Here is a 12934-nt window from a genome sequence, read left to right as displayed (position 1 = left end):
CAGAACCACTCCCTACAAAATTAATCCTTTCTTAATGCCATAAGTTTTATGAAACAATCAAATATAAACAAAAGAAGGCAAGAGTTCAGTTACCGTTTCTCCTTTTTGAAAACAGTTGCTACTGTGGTGATTTCAGAGCTCAGAGAAAGTACATGTAAACATTTTTTATCACACATTAATTTTGCCAAGTATAATTGAAAAAATACACGAAGGTGCAGATAGTAAACTATAAGTGATTGTATAATTTTATAACCAATAACAAGTATAACAAGTATGCATAAATTACTCCTTTTTTTTTTTTTATATATCTAATACCTCAGCCACGGTACCATTCAGAAAATAACACAAGATTTATGTTTCAGAACCATGGATAACAATCAATATAAACTCAATACAAAATAATGAAATTTAACATAAGATGTGTAAAATCAGAGATTTTTCTATGTAAACACTTTTCTTGACAAAGAAAATAAACAACAAATTATCTAAAGAACTGAAGTGCTTTTAGTTCCCTTTGTACTCGAGCTTCATGCTGATCACAGCCAATATAGAAGCATTTTGTAAATGCATTTTCAGTACACAATTGTTCGTTGAATCCACAGATGTGAAGTCTATTTGAGAGAGCCAGATGTATATACTTTTCAACCTATATTTTGCACAATAGTTATATGATTAATTGTAATTTGGACATTGTGCTACTGATACTACCCATCCTGCGTTATTATTCCTGCTTACACTTGCCTCTGTAAAACATCAGATTGCATGACGATGAGAGGACTGACTTGCTCTGTTGATTGATATTAGACTAAAGCTTTTTTGGCGATTACAAATGCACAGTTCCTGGCCTCAAATTCCTCCCTGAAAGCTGAGGTTATTATCTCAGGCATTCATCCACCATCTGTGTCTCATACAATGGTATTTACTAGGTTAAATATATATAATTTAAATTATGAAATTTTCTATTTATGATGAGATTGCTGGGAAATAATCCTTTCATAATCTGAGGAGTATGTGTTTAGGAACACATTCCTGATGATACCCCACAAAATTGGAAGAACATTTAAAATTTTCTGAATGGTACCCAGAGTACTTGACAAAAAAAAAAGTGAAATACCAATATCTAGGGACTTAATGCAAATATATTTATAAGACTGTATACACAAAGTAAAGAAAAGCAAATCTAAGAATCCCTGAGGATTGTTACTTAGCCAAAGCATCAAGGCAAGGGACAGAGAAGAGGAAAACTGTGATATTTACAAACAGCAGCAAAAAGAATGAGCTATTGCCCAGTATCTGCAGCCTTAAGTAGCTTCACTCAACCAAACTTTTAGGTATCTGGTGAAGGGTGTCATGAACAGAAAATCTTGAGTTCTGTTTCCCTCCCCTGTTGCCTTCCCTGTGTCTGCTATAATCTATTAAGTTTATTCTTTAGGTGGTGATGTTTGGTCATTTCAAAATTATGCAATTAGAAACATTCATATTTAGGGCTTGCTATGTATACTTTTTAAAAATTTTTATTAGATATATTTTTTACTTACATTTCAAATGTTATAAGCCACCATCTGCTCCCCTCCCCCTCCCCTATACATCCCATTACTGCACCCTCCCCATATTCCCCATGCACTGGGGGTCCAACCGTGACAGGACCAAGGACTTCCCTTTCCACTGGTGCCCCAACAAGGCTATTCTCTGCTACCTGTGCAGTTGGAGCCCTGGGTCAGTCCATGTATAGTCTTTCAGTAGTGGTTTAATCCCTGGAAGCTCTGGTTGGTTGAGGCTTGCTATGTATTCTTGATAATTTGAATTTAGTGACAAGGGCCTTCTTTACTTTTATAATTAGATTTTGAATCATGTTACAGTTTTTTCACCATCACCATTTTTCCTTAAGTATCTGGATATAAGTTCACTGAGATTATAAGATTTATTATATACTGCTTACTTAATTTCCACATTTCCTATTAGTTGGTACCTTTAATTTTTCTTGAGAGCTATCATTTGTAATTTATTGTCAGTTGTTAGGATTTCTACTGTTAGGAAAAGAAAGCCATGATCATGAAAACTCTTAAAAAGAAGGAGCTAGCTTACAGTTCTGAGATTTACTCTATTATTGTCATGTGGGGAAGGAGGGGTAGAATGGTAACATGCAGGTAGACGTGGTATAGAAGGAGCTTGAAGTTCTACATATTGATCAGCAGGCAGTAGGAAGAAAATGAGACATACTTCCTTTACCAATGCCCTACCCAGTCCAACAAGGCCATACCTCCCAAAGTGCCACTCCCTAGGATCCTAAGTGGGACCATTTCTTTCAAACCACCATGGTACCTTTAAAAGATATTTAAATATTATGCAAATATATACTTTTAAATTTTTTTCTACAATATTGAAAGATAGTTTAGTAGGCAAATAAGATTAAATTGACCATAACTTTTATCTAAGTAACCAAACTATGGTTGTCTCTCAATAGTTTAACTTTCATTCCTGAGAAATAAAATGACTGCCTCAACAGAGTTTTGATTTATTGTAAGATTTTTCTCATGGCATTTGTGCTTTATGAGCAGAGTGCAGGGCCTCCTTCCTTCTCACTCCCTCCTTTCTCTTCCTCTTTCCTCCTGATTTTTTTAAAACTCCTAATCCAGTATCTCTCCATTAAACCCTAATCTCTAGTTTCCCGAGCTATTTTTTATCCATATTTGTAACACAAGCTTTTGATGTTATTTTGAGATATTCTGTTTCCACAGATAGTGTTTTTCTACTTTACTTATTTTTCAACTACCCTATTTATTACTTTCACCATTGCATAGATCTTTTTTGGGGGGGAGTTTCACTTTTACTAAAATGAATTGTTTCTTGTAGCACTATTATTTGAACACTTATGTTTCTTAAGCATTCTAAAGATACTTATTTCATGTGTTCATTTCTAGCAGCCTAGCCAGCATGCTTGCAGTATCTGAGTTTTCTACCCTTGCTCATATTGATGTGTTTCTACAAGTGCTGGGTGTTTTTTATTGCAAATTCATGTTTTATGAAATGGTTTAAAATAGATTGTTCCCGTTTATGGAATTTTCCTTTCTGTTCTGCAGGTCTAATACTTTAAATTATCTACCCAGGCCAGACACAAATTTAATTTTCATCATATTTGGCATGGAAGGGAGAATGGGGATTATAAACTGTAGCCCAGAAATATAGAGAACTGATATTTTTATATACATTATCTACAGAACTGTATTTTTCTCCAGTACCCAAGGGAATCTATTTATTTCTACCTTTCATTGAGGGGTTAATTTTTTTCATTTACTGCTACATAACTTTTGAGAAAATTACACTTGGTTTTTCCTACTTTGTGTATCAGTTTCAAATTTGGCATGCGGTTTAAATCCTAGTCTCTGTCTCTTGTTGGACTTAAACTATAAAGATATTATTTGTGTGGATACTATGTATATCAATAAAATACCTGCTTTTATTTTTTTTCTTATTACACATGCTGATTGTAGCAGTTAGGAAAGTTGATTTCTTTTGTGTATATGTTATAATAACTACAGGGATAGTATTTCAGAATCAGAAGAAATTATTTATGTGATTGATTTCTAGGAGGCTTTTTCGGTGTTGAATTTTGTAAATTACTGAAATGATGACAAGTTACAGGAAATTAAAAGACATAAGTCTGAGCATCTCAGATTCCTAATCTACCAGCTAACAGAGCAGGTATGCTAAATATCACATGTTCTGAAAACACGTGACACCTCATTATAGTTCACCTTTATGCCATATACTACTTGCTTTGTAAAATAGACTCTTCATGAATTTAGAAGAAAAGTAGAAAAAAAACCTTGACTATATTTGCGACATCAATAATCTCACTAAAACCTTGGATCTCTATTTTGTTTCTGTAGAAATATAAGCTTTTGAATTATCCTCAATTTTAATCCTAGTTATTTCTTCTAAAGACAACAAGCCCCAAAGCAACAAAAACAAGAACAACAAAACCCTGACCATGCACAGTATGGGGAGTCAAATGGTTTTTGTTTGTTTGTTTTGCCTTTTAAATTTTTGCAGGACAGTATTATCATTTATCTAGAAGATTTCTCCCCTCTCTGTTAGTCATCAAAACCATCCCATATATCCTGTCCCATTGTTCTTTAAATTTAAATTCATTTCTTATTTGTTCACTAACTGCTATTGCATACATCTATGTATGTACATATGTATTTCTAAATACAGACAGTTCAGTCCTTATAATGTTATCTGCATTCATGTTTTAGGGCCAAATGCTTGGATTAAGAAACCAATTGATGTCCTATTCCCTTGGAAGTGTGACCACTGCTATTTCTAAGTTGCCTAGAGTTCCTTCCATGGATTGAGGCATCATGAGCTTTTCTCTATCCAGTTTTGACTTGAGAGCTGGTGGGGTCTTTATTTCATCCTCTTTTGAGGTAGTTACATATTTCCTCTGAATCTTTACAGAAGAACTCTGGAGAGTTGGAGAGCAAATGTTTAAATGGTAATGCTAACTTTGAAGGAGATTATGGGAAGCCACAGAAAATAGATAATAGTTGTACTTATTGTTTAGTTATTCTCAGTTCTCTCTCTCTCTTTCTCTCTCTCTCTCTCTCTCTCTCTCTCTCTCTCTCTCTCTCTCTCTCTCTTCCCTTATCATGTTGTGTACACCACCCTCAACTTGGACTTCTAATTCTACAGTCTTTACCTTTCTCCTTAGTTCTAGAATTATGGACTTGCCCTTTCATATGGAATCCTTCCTGTCATTCTTTGCAAATAGTTTGGTTTGGTTTTTTAAGAAAAATCTGCTCATTGAAGCCATTTTATTTTATATTCTCAAGTAAATCTGATATTTGTCCTAGAAAGAAAACAATTAAAACAAATATATTAGCAATTTTAAAATTTACTGAGCAAAGAATGAGAGACTCTGAAACATTCAGTCCTAAAAGTGTTACCTTCATCAACCCCCACCCCCTAAACACACACACACACACACACACACACACACACACACACACACACACACACACTGAGGCTCAGAAAACAATGCAGACAGGGAGACAGAATACTGTAAGAGCCGGAAATGATGGAGGAATCCAAGGAAATATCTTTTTCCAGACTCAATAGGACCAACACACTGAGACTTTGGCAGTATGCAAAAGACCTGCACTGGATCAAGCTAAAGGGAGTATCAGCACTGAGAGTGGGAAGCATATCCGATTCTATGCCTAACCAAGAACCATTTGCAATTGCTTCTTGATGGCAAAGGGAATAGTCAGTTTCCTACAATGGAGTGTCACTGGGTGTACAACCACATTCCAGGCAGGCTCTTTGCTCAGAAGGAGTTGGCCACCACAAAGAGATCTCCATTTTAATTTTGTGAGCTTCTTGTTTTGTTTTGGCCTTCTTTTGTCTCTTTTGTTTGTTCTGATTTGCTTTTCATTGTTGTTGAGATAATGAGAGAGAGAAAGAACCAAAAGTTGGGAGGGTCAGAAGGTGGGGAGGATCTGGGAAGAGTTGGGAAAGGGGAAGGGGAAGGGAAAATCATGGTTAAAATATATTGTATGAAATAAGTCTTGGTGTAGAAAATTAATTTTGAACTAAGTTTTAAATAATAAAAAATTAGTGAGGTTTTTCATGCATTTAAACAATTTCTGATATGCTTAGAATTCTTACTCTACAATTATGTATAGCTTTTCTACTGAAATGTATATATGAAGAAAGAAAGAAAACCAACAAAGCTAAATTCCTTCTTTAGGTACAGTTTCCATAAAGTAGAGTTGGCATCTTTAAATTGCACACACATGAATTTAAAAAATCAAATGAAAATATGAAACAAAGAATGTGTAGCACAGTATATATTAGTTCTTTACCCAATACATACGGACTTTATTTATTGATTGATTCCAATTTTATTAAATTGGGTATTTATTTACATTTCAAATGTTATTCCCTTTCCTGGTTTCCTGTCCATCAGCCCCCAACCTCTCCCCTTCCCCTTCTATATGGGTGTTCCCCTCCCCATCTATCCTCCATTACTGCCCCACCCTACAATCCCCTACACTGGGGGTCCAACTTTGGCAGGACCAAGGGCTTTCCCTTCCACTGGTGATCTTACTAGGCTATTCATTGCTACCTATGCAGTTGGAGCTCAGGGTCAGTCCATGTATAGTCTTTGGGTAGTAGTTTAGTCCCTGAAAACTCTGGTTGGTTGAAATTGTTGTTCTTATGGGGTGTCAAGCCCCTTCAGCTCTACGTAAGGCCTTTAAGGATAAATCTGTTAGTTATATTTCCATTCCATGCTATACATCTTGAAAGCCAAACGGAACTTACCTGTGTTACCAGTATTTCTGCCTCAAGTCAAGTTCTTAAGAATTACTCTTCCACTTTACAATAAAAAAATGTAACAGTTATATTTTACTTAATTGTAAATCATATATGGCTGGGGGGTATATCACAGTAATATACAACTTTAAAAGCAAATATTACTTTTACAGATTTATTAATCTTTCTTGATAGTTCTTTTGTGTAGAACTAAATCATTGTGCTTTTCCTATCTTATTATTTGCTTGTAGAAAAAAAGCAACACACATGTATATATGCAAGCATAATGAGACCCAAATTTCTACCTTTAAAAGCCTACCTATCTTTGTTTTCATATCATCTTCTCCCTTGTGTGTTGTTTACCACTTTCAAACTATATATTTTATTTTTTCAGTTGGTGTATTTTTAATTTACATCTATCAATTAAATGACTGATTCTCCTTTATATTTTTTTCAGACTCCTTCTTGACCTCAGTTGGGGTTAAACCATATTCCCGGAAATCAGGTTAGGAATGTGTGAATTGAAAATCCTGTGCACAGCTCTAGCTGACCTTCATAAGAGCACAGGAAATTTCTTTGAGGATTTATTTCTAAATGAATCAAATTACTTTCTCAGAAATGTCCCAGTTAAAATTGCACGTGAGAATTTTAAAATGTGTCACAGAATAGTCCCCACTTCCATATTTCATATTTCATTTAAGTAAAAAGTTTGTCAGTAAATATCTTGAGACATATTTATTTAAAAAAATTACCAGATAATAAGCCAAAATCACTCAGCATGATTTTTATAGGTTTGTGTATTAGTAAGTTTCCAATATTGCCAAATCTCATTCTTGTTGTGATTTATGTATACACACTGTCACCTTGCTGAGGATGTCATGAAAACAGAAGTCATTTAATTCTTTGTAAAGTTGTCTGATAGGCATTAGAAGTATATTATGACATTCACAAAAGCCACGTGAACGCAACTGGTAAATTGATCGCAACAAAGAACAGAAGAGCATAGGTAAATAACAAAAGAATAAGAGTTAAATAGTGGATGTTTGGAGTTAAACACACAGAATTCTTTTTAAAATAACTTCAAAAGAAACAATGAAGCTGGAATTGCATATGGTGAAAATGCATCTGATCATCTAAGATATTACTGGCCTAAAAGATATTACATAACTTTTTTGTTAGTGTCTCCAGAAAAAAAAAATCAAATCAGGAAACAAGCTCTTTTTAGTAAGCTATTTTTAGGTTAATAAAGTTACATTACAGAGAAAGAAATTACAATTTTCTTTTAAAAAAGTGATTTTCTAGGATGGCTGATACAGAGGCAGTTTTTCTACTCTGGAATTCCTAGATCTCCAGATTTTTATCTGTTGGGAAAACTGCACTGCACAATGGCCATTGATCTACTCAGAAAAACTGCCTAACTTCATGGAGTCTCTGTGCATTGGTTGCACTTGCAAAAGACTCTGAGTCCTTTAGTACTTAAGAAGTTTCTAAATGTTGCAATGTGTGTTAGGATCTAAGCATCCTGTGTTTTGATCGTGCAACACTAGTTTTCTTAGAGAGGGGGTCCAATGGTCATGTACTGCATGGATTAATAGTTAGCAAATATCAAATTTTTTAAGTTCTTAAGGGATGGTGTTGACAGAAGCTCTGTTTCGATGAAGGTGGTAGTCACGTGTGTGAGTTTAAATCGCTATCTGAACTTAGAGAGTGATGACTCAGAATGCCCACCATTGTTTGCAAATGACCATGCTAGACTGGTCAAAATTACCTGAGACTCTAGTTCTTGATGGCAGCACACCCAATTCATGCTTGTGCTTACATACACTCAAAGAAACACACATACCCAAGCAAAAATAAAATAAGCTAAAAATAAATAAAAGGCTACTTCAGGATGGAAATGCTACCATGACTTAGTATTTGGATCTCTGTTTTGAATGACAGTGTTCATGTTGAAAGGTGTAAAGCCAACGTAGGTATCTGGCAGATATCTTGACTTCTTTGTAGTGGGTTTCCTGACCATGAAGAATGAAAGAACTTCGGGTAAGACAGCAATATTTAGATGCTAATGAGTCCAGAAAAAAGCTCTTACAACAGAGATCATTTCCTGACCAACTTTCTGAACTGATAGGAGGATAAAGAGTCAGTTCCCACAAAAATATCTCAGTTATAGAGCCCAGCAGCCATGGTGCTGAAGCTGTGGTCATACGCAATCCTTCACAATGTGGTTGTCCATGTTAGAAAGTGGGTTTGCTAGGTTCTTAACTCGACAATATCAAGATGAATGTACTCTAACGTTCATACCGACCTTGTGGTAACTTGTCATTACACATGTATTGCTTCTATTGTTTGACACCTAGTGCTTATCCGTGATAAGCATAGTGTTTAAGCCTTTCAAAGTCATGGTAATAAATATGACTATCTATGAACAGGAATCTCTGCATGGAATCTACTCTAATAATTTCTTGAATGGGCATATTCATCTCCTTTACACATATTCAATGGATTCATCTAACCACTAAAATGAATGAGGTTCAATCTGGTAAACATTATTCTACCTCATTGTTGGCCTTTCACAAATGACTTATAGCTAAGAATAATGGTGCTTGCAAAAGCACAGACAAGCAAATACACTGATCTCCCAGGACATACATTTTAAATCATTTAAAATTTTGAAATATGGGCCTCATATTTTTTTTCTTATAAGAAAGATAATGATTTCCCTGTTGGAGCTCATAATGTGGTAAAATGTCTAAAGAAAGCTGAATAATGGGACCTGACTTCAATACAATACTGCTTTGTCTCATTATGAAGGAAAAAAGAAACACCATGATGAATTATGCTCAATTCACAATTTATCACGACATTCTGGAAAGAAATAGAATAATTATTTCCACTAATGCTAAACATCTTCTGAAGACAGGTATGTGTCAGCTCAGCCTAATTTTATATTTTATTACAAAATCCAATACAAAAGGAAAGATTGAATTAATGTAAGATATGTACTCATACTTTGAACTTCAGGAGTAATTAAAAATGAAAAATAAGATTCTGAATAGGACTTTTGATACTTTTGTCAGCCAATATGTTCCCATTAAGCACTGTGGTTTCAAATTTGACATGCGAGTAACTTTAATGTCAATTCAATTTGCCATTTAAAATGCTGTATAGGAGTAAGCCTTTTAAAAGACCGTATTCTACCAGGAAGAATTAGCATGAGTAGTTGAATGCTTTTTTAACATATATCAAATGACATACAGAAAATTGTGCATAGCAAAGTAAAATGAACAACTGAATCAGAAAAATATCAACTACTATCGGAAACTCAATAAATATTTCCACGTTTTAAGATGGCATGGTCTTTACCCGACCTACACAACATGAGTATATCATCTTCAGGGTTTTGTTGTTATGAACATGGAAATAATACTTTCTCTTCTTTTCAAATTTCAGCAAATCATCTTAAGTAGTCCCTTAGGATGCTTCTCTTATACAAAAGGATGAACTAAGAATTTGAAATCAGCAACTTAGTAGACTAAGATCTTTTGAAATGTGCAGACCCACCCACCAAATCTGTCAGTCTGAAAAGCATTTTGATTGCAAAACTTAAGTATGAATAAATACAGATTGTTCATTAGTTTGGACAAAAGAGAATTAAGAAATACATTAAATGGAAACATTAACTTTATTGTTATAAATGTTGATTATCAGTAGTCTTTTTATATTTTACCCTCATTATGTTATAAAACACAACTAAATAAATGTGTTTGTAGCTCTAAGATATTAGCATTTTACATGCCTGAAGAGAATAACTTCATTATATTTTAAAATAAAGTAAGGATTTACCATTGGGTGGAGTTTAGGGGAAAGAATATAGGTGTGGCATTAGAGCTACCTCAGTGAAGAATGGTTGTTCTGCATTACATGTTCCATTACACTTCTAAATGATTTAGACCATACAATGGATCATGTACATGTCTTATCAAATACCACACATTTTTTTTCAAAAATTCTTAATGAGACACTATCATGAGATGAGACACTATCATGTGTGAGGTTTTCTGATCTCATGATAAAGTAGACACTCTAAGAGTCTCGTTTTGATTTTGGTTTGATTATTTGTTTTTTGAAGGCAGGTCTTCAACACTGAACAACATTGACCACAGAATCATAATGATCCTGCTGCCTCTGCCTCCTGAGAAGTTAAGGGGTAGTAGTCTGTCACTCCACCTACATGTTGTTTTTATGTTCCTTGCTTTTGATTACATTAAAGAAGTCCAATATGAAGCAGAAAAGAAATTATCTGCCAATAATTTAGAAACATCTTACATCATTAAGGAGTTTTTTTCCATGTTTATCCTTGCCACTAAAAAAGTAACAAATATCCTTTGGGTATTCAGTAGAAGGATAGGGGCATTTATATGCCCTCTAGTGGGAGGGCAAGTGAGAGAAAAGTGAAAGGTGTTTCTGGTTTGCCATTGATTTGTCTGTTTTGCCTTATCAAAGAACATAGCTGAGTAAAACAGCAGTATCACATTTCATAGAATGACCAAAATCTCTTTCCTGGGTGTTGCTGAACTAGGAGAGAATATAGAACAGGAAACAGAGATCTACCTAAGGTTAATACTGAACTGTATCTACTGTATCTGAAAACCAGAAATAAACTTCTTAGTTAGAGTGGTATTGAAAGAGTATACAGAGGAAACTATGGTGATAAGATTTGGTATAAAATGCTTGATACACTCAATCAAGACTCAATCAAGTGACAGTGTCTAAGAATTGAAGAAGGAATGAAAGAAAGAGGCTGGGGGGCAGATTACTATACCTAGATGAACATCTGTATCAATTATCTACTGTGACTAAAGCAATTTATTAATATCCCTCATATTCATCTTATAGTTCTGACCTGACCTCAAGGTCTACTACAGAGCAATAATGGGGAAAAAACTGCATGGTATTGGTACAGAGACAGACAAGTTGATCAATGGAATAGAATTGAAGACACAGAAATAAAACCACACACTTATGCATACTTGATCTTTGATGAAGAAGCCAAGAATATACAATGGAAAAAAGAAAGCATATTTGTAGGATGTAATATAGGTGAGGGCTAGTACAGCATAGAACGAGGTCTGTCATTGGATGAGAAGGAAGGATGGGCAGGAGAAAAGTTTGAGGGAAGGGGAAGAGACTGGAATGGAAAGGAGGAAGAAGGAGGAGAAGGCAGCAGAGAAGGTGGTGGAGAAGCCAAGGAGAGGACACAGAAGCTGATGTTAAGATTTCATGCTGTCCCTTTACAGGTTGTTATGAATGTTCTTAAGAGATGGATGTGTACAGGGCTTTGTATGTTTAAATAGGCAATTATATCTTATCAGTTGGATCAAAGGTTGTTGGGTTATGTGTTGTATCTTGTGGCAATTTGACTTTGGGAGAGTGTGTGGCAGCAGAGACACTGAGCTGCCTTGGAGTTGGGATGTGTGCTTCTGGCAAGATATCTAGCAGATATCTTGGGGCACTGTCGTGCTGAATCTAGTGGGGGTAAAAGACAGCCCCAAATTTAATTTTATAACAACACATCTTCAATAAATGTTGCTGGTCTAACTGGCTGTCTGAATGTAGATAAATGAAAATAGACCCATATTTGTCACTTTGAATAAAGCTCAAGTCCAAGTGGATCAAGGACCTCAACATAAAACCAGATATATTCAATCTAATAGAAGAGAAAGTGGGAAAGAGCCTCAAACACATGTATTATTTCTGGGAACATTTCCTGAAGAGAACAACAATGGCTTATTCTCTAAGACCAACAACTGATAAATGGGACCGCATGAAACTGAAAATCTTTTGTAAGGCAAAGGACACTGTCAATAGGACAAAACAGCAACTTACAGATTGGAAAAAAATCTTTAACAACCCTATATTTGATAGATGGCTAATAGCCTAAATATTCTAAGAACTAGAGAAGTTAGACTGCAGAAAACTAAATAACCAAAAAAAGGGGGGGATATAGAACTAAACTGAGAATTCACAGTAGAGGAAAGTTAAATGAATGAGAAGCGCCGAAACAAATGTTCAAAGTCCTTAGTGATCAGAGAAATGCAAATATGACCCTGAGATTCTACCTTTCACCAACCAGAATGGCTAAGGTCAAAACCTAAGGTGACAACATATGTTGACAAGGATGTGGAAAAAGAGGAACACTTCTCTGTTGCTGGTGGGATTGCAAATTGGTACAACCACTCTGGAAATCAATTTGGAGGTTCCTCAGAACATTAGAAGTAGATCTATCTGAAGACCCAGCAATACCACTCTTAGACATTTACCCAAATGATGCCCCACCATGCCACAGGGGCATGTGTTTTACTATGTTCATAGCAGCCTTATCTGTGATAACCAAAAGTTGTAAATAACCCAAATGCCCAAAGACAGAAGAATAAATGCAGAAAATGTGGTTCGTTACACAATGGAATACTACTCAGCTATTAAGAATGAGGACATCCTGAGTTTTACAGGCAAATAGATGGAACTAGAAAACATTATTCTGAGTGAGATAACTCAGACCGAAAAGGACATGCATGATATGTAGTCACTAATAAGTGGATATTAGCCAAAAAAATAA

At 35.0% G+C, this 12934-nt stretch overlaps 1 protein-coding gene; it reads right to left on the bottom strand.

The window, feature by feature from the left end:
- Erich1 (glutamate-rich 1) overlaps positions 1 to 12934 on the bottom strand; it is a gene marked incomplete at its 5' end in the record, with an annotated part of 52793804 nt that overhangs the window by 25738443 nt on the left and 27042427 nt on the right.

Source organism: Rattus norvegicus, chromosome 16 (genome assembly GCF_021556685.1).
Source record: "Rattus norvegicus strain SHRSP/BbbUtx chromosome 16, alternate assembly SHRSP_T2T, whole genome shotgun sequence".
Taxonomy (NCBI): domain Eukaryota; kingdom Metazoa; phylum Chordata; class Mammalia; order Rodentia; family Muridae; genus Rattus; species Rattus norvegicus.
The sequence above is the reverse complement of the archived record's forward strand: the minus strand, read 5'-3'. Positions and strand labels throughout refer to the sequence as shown.